This window comes from Aphidius gifuensis, linkage group LG5, assembly GCF_014905175.1.
Source record: "Aphidius gifuensis isolate YNYX2018 linkage group LG5, ASM1490517v1, whole genome shotgun sequence".
In the NCBI taxonomy this organism is placed as follows: domain Eukaryota; kingdom Metazoa; phylum Arthropoda; class Insecta; order Hymenoptera; family Braconidae; genus Aphidius; species Aphidius gifuensis.
In genome coordinates this window covers 3,542,462-3,559,047 of record NC_057792.1, presented here as the reverse complement: position 1 = coordinate 3,559,047, position 16,586 = coordinate 3,542,462, and the positions used below count along the sequence as shown (strand labels likewise).

Sequence of the window (16,586 nt, the reverse complement as noted above, 5' to 3'; positions counted from 1 at the left end):
TACCAATGATGATTTATAAAAAATTTAACTTGTCCAAAACTCATGTCAAGTTTATTCCCATGACTATCAGTTCCATAAACAATGTACTCATTATTGTTACTAAAAATATGAAGTTGACTTTTTGAGTCAAAAGAAGAAACAACTGTGTTGCAGCCATTATCATTGCAACTTGTTGAAACACCATTTCTCTCTTGATTATTTTTTTCAGCCATTATTGTCGAATCACCAATAAATTTAAAGATTTTATCTTCATTTTCAATTGGCTTTGCGTACAGTGTACCAACAAAAATTAGAATAATAATTGTTACTTTAAAAGACATTGTTAATAATTTATCTGAATTTTTTTTCTTCAAGCAATTTGCTTAAATACTTTTATCCCTACTCTAATTATGTATAAAATATTTCATAATTTTTCTAATCAAAATCATCTGATTGACACTGAAATCTTGAAATTGTTTTTTAAAAAATAAATACGACTTAATCTATTTGTGTCATTGATCTTATCATCCATCGATATCAAGATTTAAAAAAGCGTAAAAAAAAAAAATATATTAATTAAATTTTTTCATTATTAAAATTGCCAAAAAAATAAAGCATGAAAAATTAATTTATTAAAAAATTCATGAGCATAATTAAAATTGACTTTATATTTTCGTTAAATTAATAATTAATTCATTATCTATAGACGAGTATATTAAATTATCTGAATATCACAAATTAAAATAAACGTTTAACGATAATAAATATTTAACAAAATAAAAACCATTTATTTATTGCTCAGCATAATTGGCCATCTGGATTTAATTCGACAGATAAACGTGTGTGCAATCTAACAATGAAAATGCACTCTGAATAACAGACTCCCTTTTTTTTTATTTTATTTTTATTCAGGGGTTGCTTGTATCCATTTCAAAATATCTATCTGTCAGTCGTTTTTAGTATATCAGTCTAACAAAGTGTAATCTATGAAATCGAGTGCCTGATGGCAGAAACACGACAAACGACTTTACGCCTGCGGTCATTTTACCATACGGTTGTAATTTTATACAGACACAGATATAGAAAAAATATATTTTAATGTATCCCATGTGTTTGTCAATGTTTCAGTTTGTTGAAATGATTTTGTATTTATCCTGTCACTGATCTCGTTATAATCAGTATAACACCATGAATATTTTATTAACTGAGATCAAGTCAATCAGATAATATCGAATCATCAAATTCAATTTTCATTTTATAAATTTATACAATTGATTTATTGTTTTGTTTGATTCTTTCACTGTACATATTTATAATCATTTATCAATGAATTTATTTTATTTATTTATACTAAAATCAATTATTATTTGATGAGTCAGCTCGTAATTTTAACAGCTTATATATAAATTTATTATTGTGAAATTATAATGAATTATGTTGCAAAGAAATTATAAAATTTTACATTCTTTAAAATACTAAGTTGTGTACAATTTATATATAATGATATTGTACATATGTGTATTGTGAAAAAGGAATTTTATTTATGTCTTTTTTTATTTTTTTTTCAATTTATAAGTATATGGAAAAAATCAGAGGTCTTGCATGATCAACACTTTGAGTTTTATGTAGCTTGGTATGTGCATGTTCAGTTTGTGTTTGTGTATAAATTTTTCATAGTTACAGTTGACTTTAGCAGGTATTTTTTTAGCACGTGGATCAAACTGGCGTGAGATTTTTCAATGATGACTGGTGATTTGACCGTTTTGCTTATGGCCAACGACTTTTGCATCCTGACATGCAATCCTTGATGTTTATACAATCTTTTATTTATTTTTATTAGTATCAAACACGATATCCAATGACTTCTGCATACTTTTATCTAAAAAATAAAGATTAAATACATATTATACATAGGGGTGCGTGGGATAAAAGAAAAAATTAATTTTTCCAAAATAACTTGGACTAAAAATACTATTTACTCTAGTGTTTTTAATAATACAATTTTATATTTTTATTATTGTTGCAGATGATGATCAAATTCCAATTGAACAAGCCGAAAATATTAATCTAAAATTTCCATCATCAATTGCCATAAGGGTAAGCTTATAAATATTTTTATCAATTTTTTTATTTTGATTTTTACATGACCAAGTATTTCCTGTCAAATTTGCAAATAATATTTAAAATAAATTTATTTACCGAAAGTCAATGGTCTCTCTTGAAAAAAAAATGTTTATTTATCAATTTAATGATTTAAAAAAAAAAAAAACTATATCTTGACAAATTGCGTTTCAGAACCAAAATCATGATCCCGAGATTTTGTTTTTTTTTTTTTCTCTATTCATTCATGGGTGTCTGATGAGGCCATCATACTGACCATTTTGCCATTATATCCATTAATATCAATTTTCCATTTGAATGAGAAAATGAATAACGAAAAGAATGAAAGACGATCATTTATCTCATTCTTGCCAGGGTCGTTCAAAGCATGCATTAATACCAATTGTGTATTTCACCATGCAGACAACAAAATAAGCACTATACTACCACACATTGCACGCCCACCAACAAACAAACCATCATTTCATGTTTAAAATGTATATACGTATTTTATCGTTTGGTAAACTGTGTTTCACTTAGACCTCCCTGATGCTGATTATGTGATTAGTCCTCTGGTCATTCACGTCTTTTTTTTAATATTTAACAACAGTCTTTTATAAAGTTAAAGTTTAAGTAAAATTAAAAATCATATAATTATTTTGAATAAATCTCCTAAAAATATTTCTTTGAGTTTATAAAAATTCAGACTGACTCAAACTACTTTCAAAAAAAATTCTCATCCCAGACCAAGCATTATTTATTGCTAAAAATCATAAACTATATTTTTTGAAATTTTTTTTATTTGTATTATGATAAATCCATCATATGGAATCAAGCTCGACAGATTATAACAAAGTAATTAATTATAAAATTCAAGCTGATGGCTTGAATCATATTTTTTTATTTATTTATCTAACGTAAAGAATAAAACTGCTTACGTTTCAACTGCAGATCAGATGACTCGTCATTATGTGAATCCTGAAAATACAATAATTGTATAGATTTAAACAGCATGCAGTCATATACCACCAAGAGTCAATTTTATTTATGGCTATATTAATCCTTAAATAGTATCTAATGTCACACTGGTAAAGTATTTTTATTTATATTTTTTTTGTTGGCCAACAAACATTATTATATTTATACCCACACATTCAACAACCATAGGGTGTATTATAACAAATATCAAAAAGACTCTTTTCTCTTATTCATCTTTTATATATATATATATAACTGTTGTTGTTAAATGTTAAAACGTTGGCCCATTGTCATATAGGTTTATTCATGCGTATGTTTTTTGTGAACGATATCTTACTATCTTATTTTTTCTTTCATGTTAAATCTATGTTGCATGCATACGTAACTTGTATGAGAAGTTAAATGTTATGGCCATATTCACTTTTTTGTACAAACGATGGTGTCGAGTTACCGGATGGTACACTGCGGGATATATATATTCATGACTTGTATATTCATATATGCACTTTGCAATAAGAATACTCTACAACCCCGCAATTCATACAATTAATTTTTAATATTTATTATTATTTTATCAACTTTTTATATTTTAAACAAGATGTTTTGCAAAATATTTCATTCATTTGAGGTCAATTGATGGCTTGATTATTTCCAGTCAAGTTTATAATTTAAAAAACTGTATTTTTTATTTAAAATTAATTTTTAATTTAGCAGTATTTATAATAATTAAAAATAATTTATAATTGATTTATTTAGATATAATAAAATAGTTATTTAAAAAAATTATATTACACAAAAGAAAGACGAATGGTCTGTATGACATTGAACTTTTTATAATAAAAAAAATATATACACATTGTTAGATGATAGATATATATTTTTTATTGGTCAAACAGGGTCTTACTGGGTGGTTTTAACAGTTTATATTGAGGTGTCACAGTCAACGTACCAACAACAACGTGTGAACCAACCGAACCAGAGCTAATGAATGGCATACTCCCCTTTTATCTCTTATATATATAAATATGTTGTGTTGCCTCATGAAAAATTATTGTGTTGTGTTGTCTGTAAGCCCCCAACTAAGTCCGTCCCATCTTATATATTAGTGAAAGATAGAACGACTATATAGAAATAATATATAAAAAAAAAAAAAATAACAAAATTATAGCGTATACCCACCGGCGCGCGCGATAGACTACCCGCGGTGAAGCCAGCTGCTTTTAAACCATATACGGAAGGAATTCTACATCATGTGTTTATAAATTTTCTTGTTTGTATCCTAGTAATGCAAGTGACACCTGAAAAAAAAAAAAAAATAAAACAATTTTTTTTTTTTTTCATAAAAGCCTATATGAAGATGTTACTAATCGCACATTCTTTTGTCCCCAATATTTTTCAAAAAAAAAAATTAACTTTTAAATATTTCTATACAAAAATCAACCCTCAAAATTTATATTGATATATTTTGATGAAAAAAAAAAAAAAAAAATTGAACAAAAATATAAAAACATTTGTCTTGATAAACGAGTGAATTAAAAATAATGATTTGTAGAAATAATCGAACATCCCCTTTTGCAGTAGATACACATATTTTTATGATATTTATATATGTGTATAAAATACATATACAAATAAACATTTACCACGTAAATTCCCTATTGTGTTTACCTCCCTGTTACCCACTGGGAAATGGCAACATTACGATGTCTAATGCTTCATCTGTTAGAGCTAGTGTTTATATACATTAAATTCATAACAAACTCAGGCAAAAACGGGGAATGAAAATTTTACCTCTTACTTGCTTAACAGTGGTTCCATTTATTAAGTCAGCCAACCGGGACCAAATGTATACATATATTATAACTAAAAAAAAATTTATACAATATAAAAAAAAAAAAAAATATTATTGCAACAATGTATAAAAAAAATAGTAAAGTCAATATACAATTTAAATTTATTGTTGATCATTTAGATGGTAAATCATGTATACCAATTGTTGGTAATAAAATAAGATATTGATAGTGAATTTGGTAAAATGATAATACAGAATTGATAAAATGAAACTAAAGTCAGCTAGCTCAGCTCAATTCAATGTTCTGAATCCGCCTGTTCCTTGTCAGTGACACACCTCCACCGTAAACGTACTCAACTCTCATTCGAGTACAATTTTTTTTCCCTTTTTTTTTTTGCTATAGATATTTATTTTTTTTTTTATTTCTTTGGATTTGTGTTGATTTTGTAACATGAATACAATTGGTTAAATTCTCTCTCAGTTTAAATGTGATATTTCAGAAAATTGTAGAGAAAAAAAATAGATTGAAATAAAATTTACAAGCATAGATTATTTAAAATTAAATAAATAAAAATATTTTGTTTATGTAATATAATAAATATTTGTTGAATAAATGTGTATGTGCGACAATATTGTCCACTGGGTATACATGCATGTGTATTGAAATACCGAGGGAAAGAAAGTGATATAAAAGATAAAAAATAGGAAAGAGAAAATGTGTAAAAGTAGAATGAGGGGTTGTTGGATTGTGATGAGGATGAGAAGGTTGAAGGTCTGCTCCACTCAGCGCTCATCTCGTTGACAAATGTCCCGCGCATCCCCGGGGTATCAAGAAATATATAGACACTAGCAGTTGCTTGTCCAAGCTCCAAACTATATCACTTCAAAAAGTATTCACATATACAATTCTAAGTTAGATACATATACCACATATACTCGGTCACGATAGCCAACCACTTTTATACATACATAGTCCAAAATGTAATCCCGTGATACTGATGAACCAAGAGTATATGTGTTGAAGTTGTGAAAACCCTTCTTTGACACGCCAAGAGATATTCAATTACTTTCTGATGGACGTAACAGAGCCAATGTTGGACACTCCCTGAACCTCTTTTACTCTTCGTATTTTATTTTCCCTTGAGATTAAAATAATCATTTGACGTTTCATCCATTCAATGAAAAATAATTATTTTACATTTTTTTTTTCTCTTCTCTTTTTAGTCAGACAGTATGAATCAGTTTTATTATCAATTTTTTTTTTTTTATTACTAATTTAATGCTATTTATATTATTATTGCTACAATATATAGCTTATGAATTTTAAATTTTTTTATCATTTCAAGTTTTTATATATGCAAAAGTTATTATTTGACAAATAAAAATATAGTGAAGCATCTGCTTTTGACTTATTGCCAGTTAAAGAAATAAAAAAAAAAATATATATATTAAATTTTAGTTATTTTATTGATGGACATGTATATCTATATGATGGTATAAAATCTAAAAAAATTTACGATTCTTGTCTTCAACGTATTGAACCAGTCGATAAAAACTGTTTCACACTATTGGATAATAAAAATACGAATAAGTGGAGTAAGCAACGGTTCGGACGTTGATAAAAGAAGGCAACAAGATGAAAAAAAAAAAATAAAATACAAATAATAATAATCGAAAACAAAAAAAAAAAAAAGGAAAAAGTTGAATTGTTTGTGGGGTGAGAAGATGGCTCAACGGATATTTGAAATATTCCCCTATACATTTTGAAGGAAAATCTATATTGATTTGAACCTATCGTCCAAGACAACAGGTTCAAATCAATAAAAAATATAAATTTCAATATTCACTTTTGAATATATATTTATAGCCAATTTATTTGTAAATAAAAAATTTAGATAAACATTTATAACATCGATTATATTTATTTATTTTTACACTCTAAGTTTATTAATAAATTTTTAAACAATTGATAGATTAATTAAAAATTATGTTAGGCAGTATACTAATTATTTAAATCAACAACTGCAGTCATAACGTAAAAAAAAAATGAGTAATCAAAAAAAAAAAGTAATGATATAAAAAGCGAATTGTCTATATAAGATTTTCAAGTATATGGACGAGTCTTATATGGTTGAACATAAACTTTTGATGGTAGATTACTCAAGTCAAAGTGATGATCGTCATTTACACACACACAACATAGAACCAAGTTAAACTAAGAGATCGTTATTTTGCCACATTAAATTGCTGATTGTTTTTAGATAGACATTAGACACTGAGCAAGTTGTATAAAAACTACTGAGTCTATTTTATTTTTTATCCATAAATGTTACTTAAGAAATACTGGCTACATTGTTGCTTCAGATAAACAAAAAATTAAACCCATTTTAAATTTTTTTTTTTTCATTTTATTATCATGAATATCTTGACCATGATATTTAGTCCCAAAATATATTTTATAATTGCTAAAAATAATCATTAAAAAAATTTAAAATATAAATGAAAATAAGCCAATATTAAAAGTCAATATAAATATTCGAGTTATAAAATTTATGTAAATAAATTTAAACAAAGTAAAAAAAGAGAAAATATATTTAACATAAAATGGCGTCTAAATGTGAAATTTTAACCCACTATGCTTTGGTAACTTTGACGACAAAAGCACACTGGTTATGTATGTGTGTGAGTATTTCGTTTTCTCGTTGAATTTATCTTGTCGTGGATGTCGCTGAATTTTACCACTATACAACAAAGTATTTGATATATACATATAGAATATCAGGAAAAGCCTCAAGGGGTAGTACATACTTTATATAAAATAAAACAGAGATGTATATATACACAGAGAGACAAAGAAAAATTGAAAAAGCAACATCCAACATCCAACATGAGACACCTATTTTCATGTGTCTTTATATATTCGCAAACACAGAGTTAAAACTTTTCAAACATTTTGTGTTTGAATGGTAAAATTAAGTCTTCTCTGAAACAGCAAATTCGAATGAACAAGTACACCTTAAAATATATACACTCATGTCATCTCTCTTTGTATATATATATTTCATAAATTTACGGATGGTTTGATAATATAATATAGTTAAAATTTTAGATGATGCTATAGAGTATATACAAATATATATACAGGATACTTTATGCATCTGGGTCTCCATCTGGCGATTAATTAATTGACGCACAAACTCGACAAACTGTGAGTTAATAAGCAAATTGCCATTGCAATAAAATTAACGTGTGTCAAGATTAGAGGGTAAACAACCCCCTGACGCATGCAGATGTGGCTAATTTTCATACAATTCTATTACTTAATATATAAATAATCTTAATATAAAATGTGTTTTGCTTTATTTTTTATATATATATTTTTTTTTTCAACACGCCTACTTCAACTTGTCAACCCCTGTATCCAACTAAACCCCTAAAAACTATATAATCTTATTTTAACAGAGTTTTTCACGAGTCACATGAGACTATGATGCAAATCCTTTAATATAATTTTTTTTTTTATGTACATGAGTGGATTTATCAATATCTCATTATGATCATGAACATGTTGTTTTAAAATTTTTTAAATTAATCAACTCTCGTGTTTCAATTTATCATTAAAATTAGTTTTCATAATTAAAAATTTATCTCAACTCGATGAAGACAATCATCTAAAAATTTACAAATAAAAACATTTAAAAATTTATTTCAAAAGAATATAAATAAATAACATTTAACGTATTGATGATTTTTTTTTTCTTCATTGTTTAAATTTAAAAAATTTTGTATATGTTAAAGAGATTTATTTAAAAAAAAAAATTTCATAAACACACATTGCAGTTGACAATTTGAGAAATGAATACACCCTTTTATTGTATTAATAATATTTCGATGTCGTGTGTCCATGTGTTTCTTTGTCATGTATGCCTAATGCACATTATATCTCTTTGGTATTTTTTTTTTTTATTATTTCGATTCAAAGTGTTGATGCATAACGAGTGGGTGTACATATAACAAACATCATTTTTATTATATTCATCCACACGCTCCCTTACTATCATTTATATCATTATTTTAACAACACACATACATATATTTATTTTAAAAGTCTTTCAACTATTATCAATAAACTATTTTCAAAAGCAAAAAGTTTTATGTTCACTTTGAATCATCATTTGTCTGATGTTACAGTGTGTTATTGTCGTGGTCACTTCTGTCATCGTTTATTGTCACTGACACCAGTTATATGTTACAATCAAATTGTTTTTTTTTTTTTTTTTTCGTCGATGATTTATATATTTAAGTGAAAGAAAATAAAAATATAAAGACCATTATGAAATATTATCATAAAAATGAAAGAAATAAATGATAAAATATTATAAGTATATAGTAAGACAAAATTTAACGACTTGTGGATGTTAAAGTATCTCTGTGTGTGGGTGGTTAAATATGTTTGAGAAAGAAAAAAAAAAAAGTATATAAAGGGTTACATCTTGTATATAAACAATTAATTAAAGTGATGCTTTATCACGTCAACGTAACCACAATACACTTGGAGATTAAATATAGTGACCCAAAACTAAGCCACCATACATCTTTTCTAATACGACTTGTAATAACTGAATAGACTACTTTAAACCTTATGCTTTGCATTCATTCATTTACTATTTATAAACATATATTAATTATGAAAAACATGATTTATAAATTATTATAATATGTTGTCATTTGTAGTTACACTGAAGAAAATTATGAGGTCACAATCTAGGCCACATGCAAAACGAGTCATTAAATAAAAAGCTGATGAGCATATTTTTGTATTTTCTTATTTATTTATTTAACAACAAACGCTTCTAAAAATTTGTGAATTGATATATCAAAACCTCCTTAATATTATCCTTATTATGAATTTTCAACCGAAACGTTTGTTGTTAAATAAATAAATACAGAAGGTCAATACTCGTGTTTTTTGACTACATTCTAAATTTGGCCATGAATAGCCCCTTGAGTTTAATTATGAATTATTTCAGAAAAATTAATATTTTTATTTTTTTTAAATAATAATAATTTGTTTTTTATATATACACAATTTTTTTCTGTAAACATATATATGAGTTAACAGGGTCTGATTATAAATTATGAGTAATATAATCTGACAATGAGTTTTCTATAGATCGTTATTTGCACGTGTCATATTATTTACACGCACAATGATGAGTAATTATAATAAAACGTGTGAACATTAAAAGGACATGGGATAGTTATATGATGGTTGTTGAATTGTCAACCAAAAACTATATACAATCGAATAATGGACATGGTCTAAATACTCTGTGTATATATAACGATGACTTTGTCCAGTTTTCTTTAATATAATTTTATAGTTTTGATCGTTAAATACCAAACACACACCCCATTAAATTCCATCACTATGTACATATATCCACAAATAAATATCATCAAAATTAATATCTTTGACAAATGTTTTCAAGTACTTAATATATTTCAAGAAAATCATTCGAATAAACAATGAGTCTTGTAGTTTTTTTTTTTATTTTAATTAACATGATTATTTTGATGAATATAATAATTTACTTTATTAGTAAAAATATATACAAGTATAGAAAAAATAATATCACATATTTCAGTGGTTTATTACACTAGATAGAGAGAAAATATAAAATAAAATAACAGAGGGAGCATTGTGTTTCCTCAACCATGAGTGATGTAATAAAAACGATAACAAACTTGAGACGTTATAGCATGAGTGTGTTTATATTTATTTTTTTTTTTTATTATTTTTTATCATTATGGTTTTAAAATAAAACGCGCATATTTAATTTTAATTTTCGTTGAAAGTGTATTTAAAAAAAGTTTTTTTTTTTTTTCGAATAAAAAGTATATCGTCGAGTTTGCTATCTGAACAGGATGATGACGAGCTTGGTATATATAATCCAAAGTCCTTGAAAGCAAAAAAATATAATAAATAAATATAAAGATAACTGAAAGCTTAGGGTTGATATGATACTGTGGAGGCGTCACGGCTGGTTGACTCAACGAAATCAATTTATTCTCCCTTGCGACAATTTTACTTCTTCACTAGTGACAATGGTGGATATTCTTGACTACCAAGAATCTTGTATTCTTTATATTCTATTTGATCATTATTCAAGAACAATAATTAAAAAAATAAAATTAAAAAAAAAAACATACAAGAAAGTTTGATAAATTTTTTTTTTAATTTAATTTTTAATTCCTAATATAAAAAGGACAAACATCATCGGTCTTCCGGACATTTGATTGGTCATTGTTTTTTTCTCACTTACTCTCATACAAATTTCTTTCTGTTTGCCTTTTTCTATTATTTTTTTATTTATTTCGTTAGCAACGAAAAAACAACAAAAAAAAGCGAGTAAACAAAATTTTTTTTGATATTTTTTATATTTTTTTTTTTAAAATTGACATATTAAGCTAGCACAACTTTTTTAATAATCATCGGATCTCGATGCAATTGGGCTTAAAATTTTGTGCGAATTATGTGTTTTTTATGTGTAAAGAAATAAATTTGAAAGAAAATTTTTTTTTTATTTTTTACATTTTTTTAAAAAATTCAAATATTAAGCTAGCACAACTTTTTCAATAATCATCGGATCTCGATGCAATTGGGCTCAAAATTTTGTGCGAATTATGTGTTTTTTATGTGTGAAGAAATAAATTTAAAAGAAAATTTTTTTTTTATTTTTTACATATTTTCTATATTTTTTTAAAAAATTCAAATATTAAGCTAGCACAACTTTCTCAATAATCATCGGATCTCGATGCAATTGGGCTTAAAATTTTGTGCGAATTATGTGTTTTTCATGTGTGAAGAAATAAATTTGAAAGAAAATTTTTTTAAATATTTTTTATATTTGTTTAAAAAATTGACATATTAAGCTAGCACAACTTTTTCAATAATCATCGGATCTTAATGCAATTGGGCTCAAAATTCTGTGCGAATTATGTGTTTTTTATGTGTAAAAAAATAAATTTGAAAGAAAATTTTTTTTTTATTTTTTACATATTTTTATTTTTTACATTTTTTTAAAAAATTCAAATATTAAGCTAGCACAACTTTTTCAATAATCATCGGATCTCGATGCAATTGGGCTTAAAATTTTGTGCGAATTATGTGTTTTTTATGTGTAAAAAAATAAATTTGAAAGAAATTTTTTTTTTTATTTTTTACATATTTTCTATATTTTTTTAAAAAATTCAAATATTAAGCTAGCACAACTTTCAATATTCATCGGATCTCGATGCAATTGGGTTTAAAATTTTGTGCGAATTATGTGTTTTTTATTTGTGAAGAAATAAATTTGAAAGAAAATTTTTTTTTTATTTTTTTACATATTTTCTATATTTTTTTAAAAAATTCAAATATTAAGCTAGCACAACTTTCTCAATAATCATCGGATCTTAATGCAATTGGGCTCAAAATTTTGTGCGAATTATGTGTTTTTTATGTGTGAAGAAATAATTCAAAAACAAAATTTTTTTAAATATTTTTTATATTTGTTTAAAAAATTGACATATTAAGCTAGCACAACTTTTTCAGTAAACATTCAATCTTGATGTTATTAGACTAAAAATTACGTGTGAATTATGTGTGATTTATGTGTAAATAAATAAATTTAAAAAATTTTTCGTCAATTTATTCATTCTTTTTTTTTTTTATGATAATACTTGTGTTTATAAAATCAATGAACAATGAACCTTTTAGAAGGTATAGATACAGGCGCGCGTAGCGCGCCAATGTGCTAGTCAAGTTAAAAAGACATTAATTAAAAAAATTATATTTATAAAATATAAATATGTTGATAGAGATAAATTTGAAGATTCAGTTAAAGCCAAATATATAAAAGCTGGTCAATCCGATTTCACGGGTCCATCCTGACGCCATGTCAAATATGTTATTGGATCCTTTCTCGCGATATGGCTTGAAGATAGTAGAGGTATATCGAAGGGATACACATACACCCCAAGAAAACCCAGTGAAATAAAATAAAAAAAAAGAAAAACATTGAACATATAAGAAGAAGAAGTAAAAGGATAGACATGAAAGAAAACACAGAACAGATCTTTGTGTATGTCCGCGTCTTACACAGTCTTGGCGGCTGATATCGACGAGATATATACATATATATTTAAGTAGAATAGCAGCAGCAGCAGTAGATAAAAAAGATGAACAAAAAATAAAGAAAGAGAAAAATATATTATATAAAGTAAAAAAAAAAAAAGAAGCTTAGCAGCCCCTGGCCTTACGACCCGATGGCCAATGTCCACCGGAACATTGCTTGGACACGCGGTCGTGCTGTCTTCGTGGTGGCCCCCAAGAAGACACGAGTGAGAGAGTATTAAAAAGAAAAAAAAAAAAAGAAAACAGACAAGACAAGATGAAGAAAAATATACTGTGAAAAAGTTAGATAAGAATACATACACATATGTATTATATAGTACCTATATAAAGAAAAGTAGAATACGACAGTTTGCTTCTCTCCATTATTGAGCTTGAGGCGAAGTGGAGATCGTTGTAAGACGCTGAAACCACCGGACATCAGTGACCTCCAAGCCCTTTACCATTGCTTGGAAGATCCTCATATACTTGAATATATATAAATATATACTAGACTAAAGTTTTACCCTCTTACCTTCTAGCTCCAAAACACGCTTGTCAAATTGTCATTGACACTCTAGTCTTGTTGGTTTAATTTTTTTTCTTCTTATTTTTCTTAGCTACATTTTCTTTGTTTTTTTATTTTTTTTTTTTAAATAAAATACTAAAAGTTTTTCTCAGCTATATGTAGTTTCATTTGCTATTTTTTTTCATTAATGATAAATAGGGTAAAATGAAAACTTTGTAGGTTTTATTTTGATTTTTCTCGAGATCTATTGAAATGTTAAATAAAAAAGATTATTTTTTTTTTGATTCATATATATATTTTAGCTAGAGAATTAAAAAAAATAAAAGAACAAACGAGTGGTATAAAAGACTGCAGGGATGGTATATATTTTAATGCAATGTTGGAGAGTACGACTCCACCTTCTTAATACAGAGGGAGGCGATAAAAATGACATAGCCACTGCTCTACAACTGACTTATATCCACAAAAGTACCAACGCATTGAAAAATAAATAATATTGTAATAATCATAATTATTATTAACACATAAAAAATGATATTAATAAATTTAACCTACAACTTTCATTCTGACATCTGAATTGAACAGGAAAGAAATTCGTTTCTTCTGTCACTCTGATAATACATTTAATAATCTAAAAAAAAATTAGAAAAAATCAATTTTAATTAATATAATTCACAGAGTCATTGTATTTTAATGCCATTCAATTAGCATCATCATATCATCTAATTTTAAATTTTAAATAATTAAAAATGATAAATTTTTTAAATTCAATATTAAATAAAAAATATTAAAAATTCCATAAAAAAAAAAAATGAAAATAAAAATAGTGTGAGAGTGAAAACAGGAAAAAAAAATATATATAAATAATAATATATAAGAATCAAGAAAATTTAGTATTTCCTGCACGTTTTTGACATTTTTCGTAGGCATATATAGAATGTGACTATGTGAGGGATACTTTCTCGTGCTTATAGTCCAATATAGGGTGGCAAGCGGTTAATCCAACAGGGCCAACAATGCCCACGACATATTTCCCCTAAGTTGATGCTTCTCGATACAAAAGTTTATGTATATAATATATATAGGGTCAGACTATTGGTCTATATATGTATGAACATCAAGAGAACCAAGCGTACTTATTTCAATCATGGTTGAGAGCTGTAAAGCGACTAAATCCGCGTCACCAAATCATCAGAAATACATGTTAAAAATACCAGGGAGTAAAAAAAAAAAAAAAAAGGGCAAGACCCCTTTCTAGAATATAAGGTGGGCTTTTCGACGTCAAACACAATACAGCCAAAAAAAAAAAAAATACTCTAGCTATTGTCAATGTGAAAATTCATGCCCCTTACCTCCCAATTTTTATTTTTTTTTTTTCTCAACTCACCCCACTTTACCTTATTCTCTATACACTGTAATCCGATTAGAGCATGCACTAAAAAGAGCAAATGCCCAAATCGCATTTATATTAGCTACGTGAATGAGTCGTAAATATTTATGCTACGTGTGAAGGTGGAGAATGACGAAAAAAATAAATAAATAAAAAAAATATTTATATATGTGTGAAATGAAACGACCAAGTGGCTACGTTAATCGGTTCATGATGTTGTAACAATCGGATTTTTGGGAATAGCATTGAGTTGTATACACGTCTTAAATATTCCCTCAACCACAAAAGCTAAAGATGTTTATTTAAAAGCATGTTATTTAATTTTAAAATCAACAAAACTATATATATACAACTATGTATATTATACTATTATTTTTATTTTTATTTTTATTATTTTTTTTTTAAATATTAATCTTTATATAATAATTATTGTTATATGAATTTTCTTTTTTTTATCTAAATCAAGTTTTTAACAAGTTAAGAGAATGAGGGACATGAGAGGGCAAGTTATAGAGGCGGTAGCAAATGAGCATCAATCAGCTATGTCACTTTGCTTTGCTGGTGGTAAAAGATCAGACTTTTTTTTTCAAAATGGCGGTTATAAAAGTTTGAAATGAATCGAAAAAGACGAAAAAAAAAAAAAACGGAAAAGAATTATAATAATAATAAGAAAAAGAAGGGTAAAAGAAAAATGAGAATAGGGGTTGTCTTTCGTGCTTTTTTTTTTTTTTGGCTCTTCTTTTATTTTTTTCGCTCTCTTTACTTGTCGCGGCTGCAAATGAGTTTATAAAGGCAATATCTCAGAACGTTTTATATACTTACATATATTTATATATATAAAAACTCCCGTTTGTCACCCTCGACTCCACTAATAATAAAGTTTTCTTCAGTGGTTCGACAACGAGTAGACAGATTTTAAAATTTCCCGTCACAAGCCGCGTACCACCATTGCCACCCTTTTTTTTTTTTTTTTATTTTTGTACATTGAACTACCCCTTTACTTTGGTCTTTGTGTTTTACCCTCACTCTTTGAGCTTGACGCTGTTTTTTTTTTTTTATATTTTTTTTTCTTGCTAGCAAAAAGACGTGCTGAATATCATGTATATAACTATATATTAAACAGACAGGCGCCCAAGTTGTTCCCCCAAGACCGAGGGAAAAATTAATAAAGTTGAGGAACAAAGTAAGTTGAATAGCATAATGCCGCAATGAAGAAAAAAAAAAAATATATATATAGAAGGTAAAAGTGGGGTATGTATACTTATATAGTCACAAAAAAAACAAAAAAAAAAATAAAGATTAGAATGAGAAATATGGAAAAAAAAGATTGAAAAGAGAAAAATAAGTAAAAAATTTTTTAAACACAGACGAAGGGAAATTTTTAGTGGACTTTATTATAACCAAGTGTTGAATTATTTTTATTATTTTTATTCAACTTCAATGTGGTTATGTCACACCTGTGTTTTTGCGCTATATATTTTTATATTTTATTAAACTCTGATGTTGTAAAAATTAAATCTTCAAATGTACTACTACTATATTTAAAACTCACAAAATCATTAAATTAATAAAGTAGTATATAAACTATAAAAACTACCTTGTATACAAAAACAAAAATAAAAAAAAAATATATTGTGCTTGCATGAGAAATTCGAATGCAATT

The 16,586-nt window shown here is 26.3% G+C and overlaps 1 long non-coding RNA gene across 1 annotated transcript in view; it reads left to right on the top strand.

Annotated features, from left to right (window-relative positions):
- Positions 1-2,004: 2,004 nt before the first annotated feature.
- Positions 2,005-16,586, top strand: part of LOC122856906 — a 34,349-nt gene continuing 19,767 nt past the window's right edge. Inside the window, exon 1 of the long non-coding RNA XR_006374164.1 lies at positions 2,005-2,076. This is a non-coding gene — a long non-coding RNA (uncharacterized LOC122856906). The remainder of the gene's footprint in view (positions 2,077-16,586) is intronic.